We start from the raw sequence: 18111 nt of genomic DNA on the forward strand, positions 1-18111 counted from the left end.
CACCCGTTTCCATGCCCATCAGCAGGGCAAGAGGGTTTCCTTTCCTGAATGCCCTCTCTAGCATTTATTGTTTGTAGATTTTTTGATAATGGCCATTCTGACCAGTGTGAAGGGATAACTTTATTGTAGTTTTGATCCACGTTTCTCTGATAATTAGTGCATAGCAGATAGTGGGAAGCTACTGTATCGTGCAGGGCCCTCAGCTCAGTGCAGTGTGGTGACCTTGATGGTGGGATGGGGAGAGTGGGAGGAGGACCGCGAGGGAGGAGATACATGTGTTCGCACAGCTGACTCACTTCATCGTACAGCAGGAGCCAACACAACTTTGTAAGCAACTTTACCCTAATTAAAAGCAATATGTTGTACATGTACACAACAGAATATTACTCAGCCAGTAAAAAGAATGAAATAATGCCATCTGCAGCAACACGGATGGACCTGGAAACCATCATATTAAGTGAAATAAGTCAGACAGAGAAAGACGAGCATCAAAGGATATCCCGTGCATGTGGAATCTTAAAAAACTGGTACAAATGAGCTCATTTACAAAGCAGAAATGGAGTCACAGACTTAGAAAGCAAATTTATGGTTACCAAATAGGAAAGGTCAAGGTGAAGGATGAATTGAGAGTTTGACATTGACACGTACACAGTGCTATATATAAAGCAGATAACCAACAAGGACCTACTGTATAGCAGAGGTAACTGCTCAATATTCTGTAATAACCTAAATGGGAAAAGAATTTGAAAAAGACGAGATACATGTGTACATATAACTGAGTCACTTTGCTATATACCTGAAATGAACACAACGCTGTAAATCAAGAGTCCAATATAAAATAACTTTAAAAAAAATAAATAAAAAGAAATTTAAATAACTTACCCTGATTGTACATGGTAAGAGAAGCAGTGAATGCCAGCACTGAATCCTGGGCTCCACCCTAGAAATTCTCGTTCACCAAGTCTCAGACGGGACCCAAGAGCTGCGTTTCTCATGAGCTTCAGATGTTGCTGAACGTACTGGGCCCGCAGGACGTACCTGGGGCAGGGCTGTTCTAGAATTTCTAGACATTCATTTTTTGAGTGGGATATTATGAGCACCTATTATGTTAGCCACTGTATGTAATATCACCACCGTCACCATAGCCCAGTCCTACACACACACACACACACACACACACCCCAGGGTTGGCATATGGTAGAAGCTCATTGATTAATTCAGTGACAAGTAACTATCTCTGCCAGTCAAAACTTTATTTTGATAACATTTTCCACTTGAAAATGGAAGTAACACTCATCCAACCATTATCTTAAAGTCTTTTTGTGAATGTCTTAAGTCGTTGTTGTGGTTCAGTCACTAAGACGTGTCTGACTCTTTGTGACCCCTTAGATTGAAGTATGCCAGTCTTCACCGTCCTCAGCATCTTTATTTTTCAGACTATGATATTGTGAACTCCGAGATATGGTTATTTTAACTTGACCTAATTTCTTAATTTAGGATTTGATGCTGGGATAGGCAAATGTTGATTTTCAGAGTTAGGTCCATGAAGGTTCTGCTTTATTGACTATGCCAAAGCTTTTGACTGTGTGGATCACTACCAACTGTTCAAAATTCTTAAAGATATGGGAATACCAGACCACCTGACCTGCCTCCTGAGAAATCTGTGTGCAGGGCAAGAAGCAACAGTTAGAACTGGACATGAACAGCAGACTGGTTCCAAATTGGGAAAGGAGTACATCTAGGCTCTATATTGTCACCCTGCTTATTTAACTTATATGCAGAGTACATCATGCGAAATGCTGGGCTGGATGAAACATAAGCTGGAATCAAGATTGCTGGGAGAAATATCAATAACCTCAAATACACAGATGACACCACCATTATGGCAGAAGCTGAAGAACTAAGAGCCTCTTGATGAAAGTGGAGAGTGGAAAAAGCTGGATTAAAACTCAACATTTAGAAAACTATGATCATGGCATCCGGTCCCATCACTTCATGGCAAATGTGGGGAAACAATGGAAACAGTGAGAGTCTTTATTTTCTTGGGCTCCGAAATCACTGCAGGTGGTGACTGCAGCCATAAAATTCAAAAACACTTGCTCCTTGGAAGAAAAGCTATAACCAACCTAGACAGCATATTAAAAAGCAGAGACATTAATTTACCAACAAGGGTCCATCTAGTCAAGGCTATGGTTTTTCCAGTAGTCATGTGTGGATGTGAGAGTTGGCCTATAAAGAAAACGGAGCGCCAAAGAATTGATGCTTTTGAACTGTGGTGTTGGAGAAGAGTCTTGAGAGTCCCTTGGACTGCAAGGAGATCAAGGGAAATCAGTCCTGAATATTCATTGGAAAGACTGATGTTGAAGCTGAAACTCCAGTACTTTGGCCACCTGATGCGAAGAGCTGGCTCATTTGAAAAGACCCTGATGCTGGGAAGGATTGAAGGTGGGAGGAGAAGGGGATGGCAGAGGATGAGATGGTTGGATGGTATCCCCAACTTAATGGACATGAGTTTGAGTAAACTCCGGGAGTTGGTGATGGACAGGGAGGCCTGGTGTGCTGCAACCCATGGAGTTGCAAAGGAGCAGACAGGACTGAGCAACTCAACTGAACTGAAGATGCGTAAGACACTGTTCCACATACTTTATGTGTGTAGTGAATGCTCTTAATACTCACCACTTCCTACCAAATGCTGCTTTCAGAAAAAAACACCTCTGCTATCTATACTTGAGAGACTTCCTTCTGGGTACAGGATCCCACTAATGGTACAAATAGGAAAAGATAGAAGGTCTGTAAAACGAATACCCCTGGAAGCAGCCCTCAGCTAATGGCAGATTAAGAATTGGCAGGTCATACTCCAGCAGCCTTGCCCTCAGTCTGAATAACGCAGCTCTGTTCTGCACTTTCCCCCCGAGTCCCCAGGGGAATCAAGTTCTCATTAATCACAGCAGCAACTTACTCGATATCACGCCCTTAATATACCTCCTTCCTTTCCCTGGCTTACTATCCTACTCCCCTGCAATACTTCCTAAAATCACGTCCCAACTAAACTATTCTCCTTTGAATATATCTCTTAGGGTTGACATCAGGAGGAATGCATCCTAGAAAATATGTTTTCTCTTCTATTACTTAAAATGATCCTCAAAGTGTCCTCATTTTACTGATGAGGAAACTAAGGTATAAACAAGTTTGTTTCTTTGTCCAGGTCACAAAATTAGAAAACAACACAGGCAGAATTCAAATGCATGCAGTCTCTTCAGGTCAGTTTAGTTCGGTCGCTCAGTCATGTCCGACTCTTTTGTGACCCCTTGGACTGCAGCACGCCAGGCCTCCCTGTCCATCACCAACTCCTGGAGCTTTCTCAAACTCATACCCATCGAGTCGGTGATGCCATCCAACCATCTCATCGTCCTTTGTCCCCTTCTCCTCCTGCCTTCAATCTTTCCCAGCATCAAGATCTTTTCAAATGAGTCAGTTCTTTGCATCAGGTGGCCAAAGTATTGGAGCTTCAGCTTCAGCATCAGTCCTTCCAATGAATATTCAGGACTGATTTCCTTTAGGATGGACTGGTTGGGTCTCCTTGCAGTCCAAGGGACTCTCAAGAGTCTTCTCCAACACCACAGTTCAAAAGCATCAATTCTTTGGTGCTCAACTTTCTTTAAGCAGTCTCTTAATCAGTCTCTATCTCTTAAAACCTATGATTTCTTCTTCCATGGTGTGTTAATTCATTGGTTGCATCTTTAATACTTTGCAGTGGCTCTGGTATCAACTGGCTGAGAAAGCGTAGCCAGGAGTGTGTGTGTGTGTGTGTGTGTGTGTATGTGTGTGTGTGTGTGTGTGCACGTGCACATGTTTGTGTGCAACAGTGCAATAAATAGAACCAAGGGCACAAGCTCATTGAGAAGCCACATTTCTGCAGACATGCCTGCTTCCCAGCAGATCTCTGGGGTTAGGGTCTATCATCAGCCAGTCTTGCTCTTCCTCAATAAGGTTGAACCCAAAGATGCTCAGTTCCACCAGACGACTTGATCTTCTCAGTTTAAAATTGTGTACCCCCTACTGGTCTCTCCTGTAGCTCTGCTTTCTGACCTATGGAACTTGCAGGTGTTTAGGAGCCTTTGGTTCATGGTGGTATGAAATTAAAAGGGGTGGTGGTAGCTATAAATTCCAGAAGGTACTAAGTTTTTGGAGACTTAATGTGTCTAGAATAAGTATGTTTTATTGTACTTGGAATCCATTTTAGGCTAGTGTATTGAGGGCAAACATCTCAAATCTCACAAGAAGGCTTGAAAACTTAGCGATCCTTGTGAGCTGAAGAATATGCTTGTTGCCTTGGCCAAGTTACTTGGTATATCTATGTTACAGATTCCTTATATGTGAGAAAGAAAATTAAGTGTTAGCTATTGTTGCTGAAAGATTTGAATGTGTGATGTGATTTTGTTCACGCATGATAAGAAATGGAAGGTAGCACTGTTTTTTTCTTTTAGCAGTGTTTCTAAGAAAGGGTTCCTCTCTATCATTTCCAGAAGATAATAAGAGAAAAGGATTCTGGGGTCAAAGAAATTAGGAAAGTGTTGCACACACAGTGGCCTTTTCTAGGATATTCACAATGTATTTTTTCTCATCCTTGAAAGTGAAAATGAAAGTCGCTCAATAGTGTCTGACTCTTTGTGACCCCACAGACTGTACAGTCCGTGGAACTCTCCAGCCCAGGATACTGGAGTGGGTAGCCTCTCTCTCCTCCAGGGAATCTTCCCAACCCAGGGATCAAACCAAGGTCTCCTGCCTTGCAGGCAGATTCTTTACCAGCTGAGCCACAAGGGAAGCCCAAGAATACTGGAGTGGGTAGCCTATCCCTTCTCCAGCGGATCTTCCTGACCCAAGAATCGAACTGGGGTGTCCTGCATTGCAGGTGGATTCTTTACCGGCTGAGCTATCAGGGATATATTATTTTTTAAAAAAGTAACATCAAAAAGCAAGTATTAGGAGATTTTTTACAGTAACAAGTTTCAGGAATTTTATGACGTTACTCTCTGCTTATCACTATCTTGGACAGCAAGGAGATCAACCAGTCAATCCTAAAAGAAATCATCCCTGATATTCATTGAAAGGACTGATGCTGAAGTTGAAGCTCCTATACTTTGGCTACCTGATGTGAAGAGCTGACCCACTGGAAAAGATCTTGAAGAAAGATTGAAGATTCGAAGTAAGAGGAGAAGAGAGCAGCAGAGGCTGAGATGGTTGGATGGCATCACCGACTCAATGTACTTGAGTTTGAGCAAACCCCGGGAGATGGTGAAAGACAGGGGAGCCTGGCGTGCTGCCGTCCACGGGGTCTCAAAGAGGCAGCTGCAGCTTAGCGACTGAAAGCAGCAACAGCACTGTCTTAAACAACACTTGACCCTTGAGTAACATGGTGGTTAGAGGCACCTACCCTCTGCACAACAGGAAATTTATGTATAACTTTTAAATTTGTTTTTAACTGGAGGATAATTGCTTTACAATGTTTTGGTGTCTGCTGTACAACGATGTGAATCAGCTCTAAGTGTGCATACGTCCCCTCGCTCCTGAACCTCTCTCCCCACCCACCCCATCACACCCCTAGGTCGTCACGCAGCGCCGAGCTAAGCCGCCTGTGTTACACGGCGGTTTCCCACCAGCTGCTTTACACGCGGCAGTGTGTGTGTGTCAACGCTACTCTCTCAGCCGTCCCACCCTCTCCTTAAAAGAGGTTCTGGAAAGTTTTATAGTGAAGAGACTGCTTAACCTAAGATTTCCCAAATTTTTTGACCACAGAATCGAGTATTTTGTGCATCTAAGAGCGATTTATGTTCCACAGGACTCATTTTCTGTGAATGGATCTTAGGAAACTTTATTCTGGAACAAAGAATGGATTAGGAGCTTTCTTTTAAAAATGTGTTTAAAGTTCATGGGCTATGAAGCATGTAGACGCAATTTGGTGGCTGCAAATGATGAGGAAAATGCCTTAATGAGAAACAGCAGAGCAGAGGACATGGGAGACGGTAAGTGACTCATCTCCTGCCGTCTCGTCGGGCTTTCTTTCTGGCACCGGATGCCAGGCCTGCCCGCACGGCCGGTCATATGACCGCTTGTGCTGTTCTGCTCTTGCTCCCTGAGACCTCGCTACGCGTAACATAACAGTCTTAGGAAGGAATCCACTGTCTACTCGAGAGTTTGTGGGGCAGACAGGGGGCAGGTGTTCATCCCGCACACCAGCAAACACTCAGCATTTCTAAGCTTTCAGGTTGTGTCCTCAGAGGGGTCTTTACCCTCCCCTTCCAGGCTCCAGTTCTTCCTTCCCCAGATCCTCCTAGAAAAGTCTAGATGTCTCTCCCATCTCCTCCGTTGATAACTCTGCTCTCTCCTTGCTACCGCTCCAGATTCGTATCCTCTTGTCCTTCTAGAAACACGTCAAGTTACTGGTTACCAAGATGCTTCCTGATACAGGTAGCCATTGCTCTTCTTTGTCTGAACAAGCACTTTAGGCTCTCAGCCCTAATCAGCTTGTCACAGTAACATATTCTGAAATACATACACAGTATCTCCATTTAGCATTCTAGTGAATGAAAATCTCTCTATTTCATCTTAAAATTTAGGAGCTAACCATTTTTTCTTGGGCTCCAAAATCACTGCAGATGGTGACTGCAGCCATGAAATTAAAAGATGCTTGCTCCTTGGGAGAAGAGCTACGACCAACCTAGACAGCATATTAAAAAGCAGAGACATCACTTTGCTGACAAAGGTCCATATAGTCAAAGCTATGTTTTTTCCAGTGGTCATGTATGGATGTGAGAATTGGACCATAAGAAGGCTGAGCACTGAAGAGCTGATGATTTCAAACTGTGGTGTGGAGAAGACTCTTGAGAGTCCCTTGGACTGCAAGGAGATCCAACCAGTCCATCCTAAAGGATCACCCCTGAATATTCATTGGAAGGACTGATGCTGAAGCTGAAGCTCCAATACTTTGGCCACCTGATGAGAAGAGAAAACTCAGTGGAAAAGACCTTGATGCTGGGAAAGATGGAGGGCAGGAGGAGAAGGGGACGACAGAGGATGAGGTGACTGGATGGCATCACCGACTCAATGGACATGAGTTTGAGCAAAACTCCGGGAGGTAGCGAAGGACAAGGAAGCCTGGCGGGCTGCAGTCCATGGGGTCACAGAGTCGGACATGACAGAGCAACTGAGCGACAGCGATCTTCCATAAGTCTCTCTTTTTGCCCTCCTCAGTTCTCTGAAGAAACAGGTGTTTGCATTACTTTTTAATAAAATAAAGTGGAAAGAAAACTTTAACTCAAACTGTGGTCTCGAAGATAGTCTCTGTGCTTAGAGTTTGGTAACTTGAAGTCTCCCTCGGGAACGTCTTACAGGGTCCTGCGGGGATGAGACACCCAAGCTGCCCCAGGTTCCCCCGGGCAGGGCCCCCGCGGCCGTGTTTGAATTTCGACAGTTTTGTTTCTCTCTCTCGGTAGAAGGTGGTCATTGAGCGTCTCAAATACGAAGACCAAGAAACTAGAGCATAATCCTCTCAAAAATCGGGAGCTTCATCAAAATGCTCGTCAGAATATGTCTCTAAGTTTGTTCTGCCATTAACACTGCCATTGTTAAAACACTGAGGAATGCCTGTGTGACTAGAACTAATATCATGTCTCCTTAGACACACGGCATTAGTGAGTGAGATTTCTGCAATTGTATCTTTCTCTGTATAGCGTACATTCATTTAAAACATCATCGATTCCACTGATATATCCTTACTAAATAATCTTCCTCAACCACATCAAGCCAACATTTCTGGCATAAAAACAGGGCCATATGTGGAGTTATGTATTTATCAGAAATTATATCAGTGTCCTTTTTATTAATAGACATTAGAATAATAACATAATCAAATGTTTCCTTTTTTTTTGTACTCAAGGAAAACCTAGTTTATCATTTCAGCTATAGATAATGGGGTCAGCTGTACCATAAGCTAGTTGGATTAACACCATTTGTGAAATGTAGGAGCTGAGCTGCAATGACAGCAGATTCAGCAAGGATGCCTTTAAAATGGAAAATGACTTTAAAAATGGCATTTAAAAAGGCATGACACAAATACAAGTTGAGACACATCTTCACTAGAGACTTGCATAAGTATTTAGATTTCTGATTTCCAGATGTCAAACTGGTAATATATTCCCTTCAAAATCACATTATAATTACCAAATGTGTCAGTCACTCTTGACAGCTGGTGGGTAGGTACACTGCATTTGGATCTAATTTCTGATAAATATATGGTGTATATAATTATTCATTATGTGGGAAATGAGTTTTTCTAGAATCTGCTCAGTTTTCTTTTCCACAAAAGTCACTGGGGCTGGATTAAAGAACAGGGTCACGTTGATAACCTGGATAATGTTTTAATTGTATAGGTGCTATGTAGAAGTCATTTGTAATTGTATATATTTGATACAGTACCGTATATTCAAAAGCTAGATGAATATTAGGTAAACCCTTTGTTTTAAAAAAAATGAAGATATCTTTCTCTTAACATTCTTAGTCACTTTTAAGACAATGTTAATCCCACAATTTTTGTTCCTCCTGAGATTCCCTACATGTCCATTCACACTTTTCCTTGTACAAAAGAGCAACTGGATGTCAGAAGAGCTGGGGAAAAGATATTATAATGTACTTCTCAGTGTAAAAATGGAAAAATAGGAGTGCTTTTTCCCTGTCAGTCCTACTTCATTGAGGATGTGAAAATCATAGGTTCCCGTCCTTGCGTTAGGGTTAGGAAATACTCTTCACAGAGCCTGAGGGTTATGTTGCCACTGCTGCAAACTGGGCAGGTATGGGATTGAACTGTTTTTGTTGTTCAGTCAGTAAGTCGTGTCTGACGCTTTGCGACCCCGTGGACTATAGCAGAGGAGCCAGGCTCCTCTGTCCTCCGCCAGCTCTCAGATTAGCTGTAAGTAATAGTTTTTCCAGTATTTCTACTTCCCAGTCTATGAAATAGTTAAATAAACTATCTTGTTGGGCTTTTTCCTTTCACAGAGATAATCTATGATGTTTATCTCCTCAGTCACAGTTTACATTTTTCTCCTCCCTCATGTCCTTTTTCAGGGCAACCCAGAAGCCATATGGCTGTTACACAAGAAGAGTTCTTCCCGGGTATCAGGTGTGGTCTGTCTCTTGAATGTTCTCCCCTCATGCATTTTGTTTCCTGATTTGTTTCTGAAATTCCTGGGTCCTGATCCCTGGGATTATTTCCTGACCACAGCTTTCCCCTTGCTCTCCTAAAACTAATAGCTGACTTTATTCTCTTAGTGTTGGACCTTATCTTCGCTATACAGTTATGCATAAAGGCTGATTCTTTATGTTGGAGTCATTTCCTGGGAGGAGCAGCAATTTTAAACAGTGGAAGTCCACTACCTCACAATGATTGTCAGAAAGTCCAATCCAAATGGGTGGTATTGCTGTGGGTCAAGTAGATACTGCAGTTTCGTAATCAAACTCCTGGATTCTTTGATTCTTTACCTCCAAGTTATCAGAAGTCACACATCCTATTTTCTGCTCATTCAAAATAGGTTTTAATGGTTCTTATGGCATGCAAATGGAATTGTATATCTCAGTGACAAAAAGTTAGCTATACATTGCAAAATATTGTGGAAAAAATTCAGATTGGGAGTTAGAAAATAGGAAATTTGAATGTGGATTATTGATTGTAGTGGTAGTAGCTGTGTGATTTTAGGCAAGGCATCTGAACTCTTTCAATTTTGAAACTAAAGAAAATAACATTAACAGCAATGACAAGAATATCTAACACACAAGGTAGCTCTGAGGAATCAAGAAAGTTGTTATGTTCAGTAACTCCCCTACATATGAATAAGGTCTATTCTGAGAGTGTGTTTATAAGTCCAATTTGTTAGTAAATCCAACAATGTTAGCCTAGGTACCCAACTAACACAATCGACTATGTAGTACTGTAATAGCTTTATAATACTTTTCACATAAACAGCACATTAACAAAGCAAAAAAATAAAACTTTTTTACTCCTACAGTACAGTACCTTGAAAAGTACAAAACTACAGTGCAACAGCTGGCCTGCAGAGGCTGGCACTGAGACCAGGAAATAAGAGTCACAACTGCAGCAGGGAGAGGAGGCGGGAGATGGTAGAGCTGAAGAATCGTCAGCGACAGGAGACAGGAAAAACTGTGAAGTGTCACTGAGGTCCGAGGTTGATGGAAGGCATGCTTGCATCCCTGAAAGTTTGCAACTGGCAAGTTCGTATGTAGGGAACTTAATGTAATGAAAAAAAAAAAGGGTCATCAATAGATTTCTAAACTATCTTATTGCTCACTTCACTTTCTTCTAAACAGCGAGGATGGTGTTCCTGTGAGCTACTGCAGTTAAGCACCGCCTCATTCCCCAACCGACTAGAAAAGTCTAATAATGTTTGCCCTTTCTGTTCTCGGAGAGCGTAAGTTGTGTTCCTCCAGCCTGGGGAGTGGGGCTGATTGTTCAGGTCCCCGCCTGCTGGACGGGTACAGCACAGTCAGCAGGAGAATTCACAGGAGACTTCGAGGCGACGCAAGTGTGGGGGAGCCCCCTCTTTTTATGGAAAGAGGATGAGCTTTAAAGTCAGATCTGGATGTGAGAACTGTCTCTACCCTGTAGCAGCTCACTGTGTGGCCTTGGACTTGCCACTGACCTTTCTTCAACCTCAGTCTCTTCATTGGTCAAAACGAAGAACAAGATACATTTGTGAAGTAGCATACTGGACCTTCAGCCCGTGGTGCATACAGTTACTCCCATTCATGGAATACCTCTACAAAAGTTTGCCAAAGCTTTCACTAGCTTAGCTTTGTGAGTGGGTATTTCACCCAAAGGTGTGATAAAGGCAATGGGCAACTCCTAGGGCTCTCATACTTGATACGTTGCTTTCCCAAATGGTCACATTCAGCTGTACTGCACTCAGAGGAAGTCAGTTCAGTTCAGTTCAGTCTCTCAGTCATGTCCAACTCTTTGCAATGCCCTGGACTGCAGCACACAAGGCTTCCTTGTCCATCACCAGCTCCCAGAGTTTACTAACTCATGTCCATTGAGTCAGTGATGCCATCCAACCATCTCATCCTCTGTCGTCCCCTTCTCTTCCTGCCTTCAATCTTTCCCAGCATCAGGGTCTTTTCAAATGAGTCAGCTCTTCACATCAGGTGGCCAAAGTATTGGAGTTTCAGCTTCAACATCAGTCCTTCCAATGAACACCCAGGACTGATCTCCTTTAGGATGGACTGGTTGGATCTCCTTGCAGTCCAAGAAACTCTCAAGAGTCTTCTCCAACACCACAGTTCAAAAGCATCAATTCTTCGGTGCTCAGCTTTCTTCACAGTCCAACTCTCACATCCATACATGACCACTGGAAAAACCGTAGCCTTGACTAGACGGACTTTTGTTGGCAAAGTAATGTCTCTGCTTTTAAATATGCTATCTAGGTTGGCCATAACCTTCTTTCCAAGGAGTAAGCGTCTTTTAATTTCATGGCTGCAATCACCATCAGCAGTGATTTTGGAGCCCCAAAAAATAAAGTCTAACACTCTTTCCACTGTTTCCCCATCTACTTCCCATGAAGTGATGGGACCAGATGCCATGATCTTAGTTTTCTGAATGTTGAGCTTTAAGCCAACTTTTTCACTCTCCTCTTTCACTTTCATCAAGAGGCTCTTTAGTTCTTCTTCACTTTCTGCCATAAGGGTGGTGTCATCTGCATATCTGAGGTTATTGATATTTCTCCGGGCAATCTTGGTTCCAGTTTGTGCTTAATTCAGCCTGGCATTTTGCATGATATGTTCAGCATATAAGTTAAATAAGCAGGGTGACAATATACAACCTTGACATAATCCTTTTCTAATGCGGAACCAGTCTTTTGTTCCAAGTCTTGTTCTAACTGTTGCTTCTTAACCTTCATATGAGTTTCTCAGGAGGCAGGTCAGGTGGTCTCTTTCAGAATTTTCCAGTTTGTTGTGATCCACACAGTCAAAGGCTTTGGCATAGTCAATAAAGCAGAAGTAGATGGGTTTTTGGAGCTCTGTTGCTTTTTCAATGTTCCAGAAGATGTTGGCAATTTGATCTCTGGTTCCTCTGCCTTTTCTAAATCCAGCTTGAATATCTGAAAGTTCGCAGTTCACATACTGTTGAAGCCTGGCTTGGAGAATTTTGAGCATTAATTTGCTAGCCTGTGAGATGAGTGTAATTGTGCAGTAGTTTGAGCATTGTTTGGGATTGCCTTTCTTTGGGACTGGAATGAAAGCTAACCTTTTCCAGTCCTGTGGCCACTGCTGAGTCTTCCAAATTTGCTGGCATATTGAGTGCAGCACTTTCACAGCATCATTTTTTAGAATTTGAAATAGCTCAATTGGAATTTCATCACCTCCACTAGCTTTGGGGGAGTATGAAATGCTAATTCATCTAAGATCTTAGCATGTGAAAAAGCTTTAATGTTCATTTTTAGAGGGTGTATGAACCTGTACTTTCTTCACCAAAGGAATGAGGAGAGCATCATTTAAGGTCTGGGGAACATACGTGATGCAGGAATCTGATGGCAGAGGGTGTCTTAGAGACGTCTTGCCTACAAGAAGCCTAGATTTGAAGACGGAAAAGTATGGATTTTAATCTGAAATTATCTTATTGTTTACTGGTTTTATAATCTTGGGGAAATGTCTTAAATTTTATGAACCTACAAAGGGAAACTACTACTTCTAATAATAATTACAATAATAATGATACTAGTAAAAATGTTCAACTCATAAAGTTTTTTCTGTGCAGATTAAAATAGCTATTTTTCTTTTTTTTTTGTTTGTTCTTTGCCTTTAATTTTTATTGGAGTATAGTTGATTTACAATGTTGGATACAGTCTGCTGTACAGCAAAGTGAATCCGTTATATATATACATACATACATACATACATACATATATATATATATATACATATATACATATATTCACTCTTTTTTAGATTCTTTTCCTGTATAGATCTTTACAGAGTATTAAGCAGCATTTCCTGAATATTCATTGGAAAGACTGATGCTGAAGCTGAAACTCCAATTCTTTGGATTTTCAATCCAAACTCCAATTTCTTTGGACCTGATATGAAGAACTGACTCTTTTGAAAAGACCCTGATGCTGGGAAAGATTGAAGGCAGGAGGAGAAGGGGACGACAGAGGATGAGATGGTTGGATGGCATCACTGACTCCATGGATATGAGTTTGAGCAAGCTCTGGAAGTTGGTGATGGACAGGGAGGCCTGGTGTGATGCAGTCCATGGGGTTGCAAAGAGTCGGACACGACTGAGGAACTGAACTGAATTGTATACGTTTTGTATATGTGCTCAGTTGCTCGGTCGTGGCTGACTCTTTGCAACCACATGGACTCTAGCCTGCCAGGCTCCTCTGTCCTTGGAATTTTCCAGGCAAGAATACTATAGTGTGTTGCCATTTCCTTCTCCAATTCTATATATAACAGTGTGTATATGTCAATCCTGGTCTCTCAATTTATCCCTCCTCCTCTTTCCCTGCTGGTAACTATACAATTGTTTTCTACATCTGTAACTCTGGTTCTGTTTGTAGATAAATTCATCTTTACCATTGTTTTTAGATCCCCATGTAAGTAACATCACGTGATGTTTGTCCTGCTCTTTCTAACTTTCTTCACTCAGTACGACAATCTCTGTGTGTGCCGTGTGCTCAGTCCTGTCCGATTCTCTGCGGCCTCCTGGACTGCAGCCCACCAGGCTCTTCTGTCCACAGGGTTTCCCAGGCAAGAATGCTGGAGTGCGTTGCCCTTTTCTTCTCCAGGAGTTCCTCCTGATCCAGGGATCAAGCCCAGTGTCTCTTGCACCTCCTGACTTGGAAGGTGAATTCTTTACCCCTGCACCTCATGGGAAGAACTGATGGTCTCCGAGTCCATCCACACTACTACAGATGGCATTATTTCATTCTTTTTTATTGCTGAATAATATTCCACTGTATATAGGTACCGCATCTCCTTTATCCATGCCTGTGTTGATGGACATTTGGGGTGTTGTCAGGTCCTGGGTGTTGTAAACGATGCTGCCACAAACATTGGGGTGCTTGTTATCTTTTTGAATTATGGATTTCTCTCCACGTATATACCCAGGAGTGGGATTGTTGGATCATGTGGTAACTCTATTTTCAGCTTTTTAAGGAACCTTCACACTGTTCTCCATACTGGCTGCACCACTTTACATTCCCACCAACAGTACAGAAGGGTTTCCTTTTCTCAATACCCTTTCCAACATTTATTGTTTGTAAATTTTTTGATGATTGTCATTCTGACTGGTGTGAGATGATACTTCATTGTAGTTTTGGTTTGCATTTCTGTATTAATTAGTGATGTTGAGCATCTTTTCATATGCTTGTTTTGGTCATCTGTATGTCTTCTTTAGAAAAATGTTGATTTAGGTTTTATGCCCATTTTATGATTATTTGTTTTTTTATTATTGAGTTGCATGAGCTTTTTGTATATTTTGGAGGTTAATCCCTTGTTAGTCATTTCATTTACAAATACTTTCTTCCATTCTATGGGTTATCTTTTCATTTTGTTTATGGTTTCCTTTGCTGTGCAAAAGCTGTTAAGTTTAATTAGGTCCCATTTGTTAATTTTTGCTTTTATTTCCATTACTTTAGAAGGTGGATTAAAAAAGATCTTGCAGCAATTTATGTCAGAGAGTGTTCTGCCTATGTTTTCCTCTAAGAGTTTCATAGTATCTATCCTAACATTTAGATTTTTATCCATTGCTTTTGTGTATGTTATTTGTAATGAGTTTTCTAATTTCATTCTTTTACATGTAGCTGTCCAGTTTTCCCAGCACCACTTACTGAAGAAATTTTCTTTTCTCCATTGTATATTCTTGCCTCCTTTGTCAAAGATAAGGTGCCCATAGGTGCATGGGTTTATCTCTGGACATTCTATTCTGTTCCATTGATCTGCTTCTGTTTCCATGCCAGCACTGTGTTCTTTTGATTACTGTAGCTTTGTAGTATCATCTGAAATCAGGGAGCCTGATTCCTCCAGCTAAATTTTTCTTTCTCAAGATTGCTTTGGCTATTAGGGGGTCTTTCATGTTTCCACATAAATTGTAAGAATTTTTGTTTTAATTATGTGAAAAATGCCATTGATATTTTGATAGGAATTGCATTGAATCTGTAGATTGCTTTGGATAGTATAGAATCATTTTTGTAATATGATTCTTTCAATCCAAACACATGGTATATCTCTCCATCTGTTGTGTTACCCTTGATATCTTTCTTCAGTATCTTAGAGTTTTCTGAGTGCAGGTCTTTTGCCTCCTTAGGTAGGTTTATTCCTGGGTATTTTATTATTTTTGATGTGATGATGAATGTGATTATTTCCTTGATTTTTCTTTCTTATCTTTTGTTGTTAGTGTATAGGAATGCAAGAGATTTCTGTCTGTTAATTTTGTATTCAGCAACTTTGCCAAATTTGTTGATAAACTTTAGTAGTTTTTTGGTAGCATCTGTAGGATTTTCTATGCATACTATCACATCATCTACAAACAGTGACAGTTTTATTTCGTCTTTTGCAATTTGGATTTCTTTATTTCTTTTTCTCCTCTGATTGCTGTGGCTAGGACTTCCAAAACTATGTTGAATAAAAGTGGTGAGAGTGAATATCCTTTTCTTATTCCTGATCATAGAGGAAATTCTTTCTCTTTTTCACTGTGAAAATGATATTTGCTGTGGGTTTGTTGTATATGATCTTTATTATGTTGAGGAAAGTTACCTCTATGCCCACTTTCTGGAGACATTACCATAAATGGGTGCCGATTTTTTTCAAAAGCTTTTTCTGTATCTATTGAGAGGATCATATGGATGGTTTTTATTTTTCAGTTTTCAAACATGGTATATAACATTGATTTATTTGCATATATTGAAGAATTCTTGCATGCCTGGGATAAATCTTTCTTGGTCATGGTTTGTGATTCTTTTTTTAAGTGTTATTGGATTCAGTTTTCTAGTATTTTACTGAGGATAAATATAGGTGAAGTTTTAAAAACTGCTATTTAATAGGCTGAAATGAATTATTGACAACGATAATATTGTATATTGGGAAGTCTTAATCTCTGTTCATTTCACTTCATTCCCTCTTTTGATAAAGAGCGCATTTCTTTGAGCTAACTTTTAAAATCCTCCTATTGTGAGTATTTGGCTATTATTTGCTATAAACATTATTGCACATGCTTCCCAGAACTCACATGCTAAATTTTCTCTAGAGTATTGTTTGAGTCAGTGTTCCATCAGTAAGTCAGAAGCCTCTGAAAATAATAGAAATATGAGGGTTTAGTATGTGAGAGTAGAAACTTATAATCTTTGCCAGGATAAGCACTAAAAGAGAAAGTATATTAGAGAATGAGATCTTGCAAGAAATTTTCTTACTTCTTGACATTTGATATTGTCAAGAGGGCTTACTTTATATGGCCAATTTTTAAAGCCCCGTTTGAAGGAACTTAGCACTCTCATGGGCTGAGATACTCTAAGAAAAATGATTCAAGATGGACAGAAGTATGCAAAAATAAAAAGCTGAATATATAAATGATCTAAGTGGCAAAGCAAATGAGGAGGTATCCATAAAAAAACAGTTTATTTTCGTAGACATATTTTCAATTAAAGCTACTTTTCCAAGGGCACTTAGAGAGGTTAGAAAGAGTGAGTATTTAATCAGAGGTGATTACAAAAGAGTTGGGAAGGTAGCTAAAGGACAGTGGAAGATCAGTTGCCCACAATAGTAATCATGGATTTGAGTCTTGATTCACAAACATAGCATCACTATATTTAAAAAAAAAAAAAAATATATATATATATATATATACATTATTTCTCAATGTCCAAGTTTCATCATTATGAGTATAGTATCAGTTGAAATATTTTTATTTTGATATGGACATTATTGGTAGACTTTATGAAGAAAAAGAAGTTGTTATTATATGAAATAAAAATATTATGGCTAAAACTACAGTTCAAATATCATAAAATAATTGCAAAGACTAATCAGTAGGACCTCAAATATTTTAGCATCAAGAAGGGACAGAGCATTAGCATAGACCAGAAAATGAAAAAAGATTAAATGGAGAATATGAGATTATTTGATTTTTATTTTAGCTATTTCTTCTGCCAAAGAGATTTAGTTTTAAGCTCAAAATGACAGAGCATGTACAGTTAAAGATATACCTGAAGCCTAATATTGGTGAAGAGATAATAACTTTTCTTTTGGCAAAGATTTATTTAGTGCCCATCCTTTGCTAGACTCTGTTAGACTCGGGGTATGAAGGAGTGCACAGAGCAGATGACATCACCCTAATGGCAGAAAGTGAAGAGGAACTAAAGAGCCTCTTGACAAAAGTGAAAGAAAAGAGTGAAAAAAACTGGCTTAAAATTCAGCATTCAAAAAAAGGAACATCATGGCATTCGGTCCCATCACTTCATGGCAAATAGATGGAAAAAATGGAAAGAGTGACAGATTTTTATTTTCCAGGGCTCCAAAATCACTGCAGATGGCGACTATAGCCATGCAATCTAAAGATGCTTGCTCCTTGGAAGAAAAGCTATGACCAGCCTAGACAACACATTGAAAAGTAGAGACATCACTTTGCTGACAAAGGTCCGTCTTGTCAAAGCTATGGTTTATCCGGTGGTCATGTATGGATGTGAGAGTTGGACTACAGAGACAGCTGAGCGTGGAAGAACTGATGCTTTTGAACTGTGGTGTTGGAGAAGACTCTTGAGAGTCCCCTGGACTGCAAGGAGACCCAACCAGTCCATCCTAAAGGAAATCAGTCCTGAATGTTCATTGGAAGGACTGATGTTGAAACTGAAACTCCAATACTTTGTCCATCTGATGTGAAGAACTGACTCATTGGAAAAGACCCTAATGCTGGGAAAGATTGAAGGCGGGAGGAGAATGGGGCAACAGAGGGTGAGATGGTTGGATGGCATCACCAACTTAATGGACATGAGTTTGAGCAAGCTCCCAGAGATGGTGAAGGACGGGGAAGCCTGGTGTGCTGCAGTCCATGGG

At 40.6% G+C, this 18111-nt stretch overlaps 1 long non-coding RNA gene across 1 annotated transcript in view; it reads left to right on the forward strand.

Moving 5' to 3' along the window:
• The first annotated feature begins 15041 nt into the window (after positions 1 to 15041).
• LOC145518602 (uncharacterized) overlaps positions 15042 to 18111 on the forward strand; it is a 40901-nt gene continuing 37831 nt past the window's right edge. The window contains exon 1 of the long non-coding RNA XR_014063023.1: positions 15042 to 15154. This is a non-coding gene — a long non-coding RNA (uncharacterized LOC145518602). The remainder of the gene's footprint in view (positions 15155 to 18111) is intronic.

This window comes from Giraffa tippelskirchi, chromosome 8 (assembly GCF_054371585.1).
Source record: "Giraffa tippelskirchi isolate mGirTip1 chromosome 8, T2T-mGirTip1v1.2.pri, whole genome shotgun sequence".
NCBI classification, from domain to species: Eukaryota; Metazoa; Chordata; class Mammalia; order Artiodactyla; family Giraffidae; genus Giraffa; species Giraffa tippelskirchi.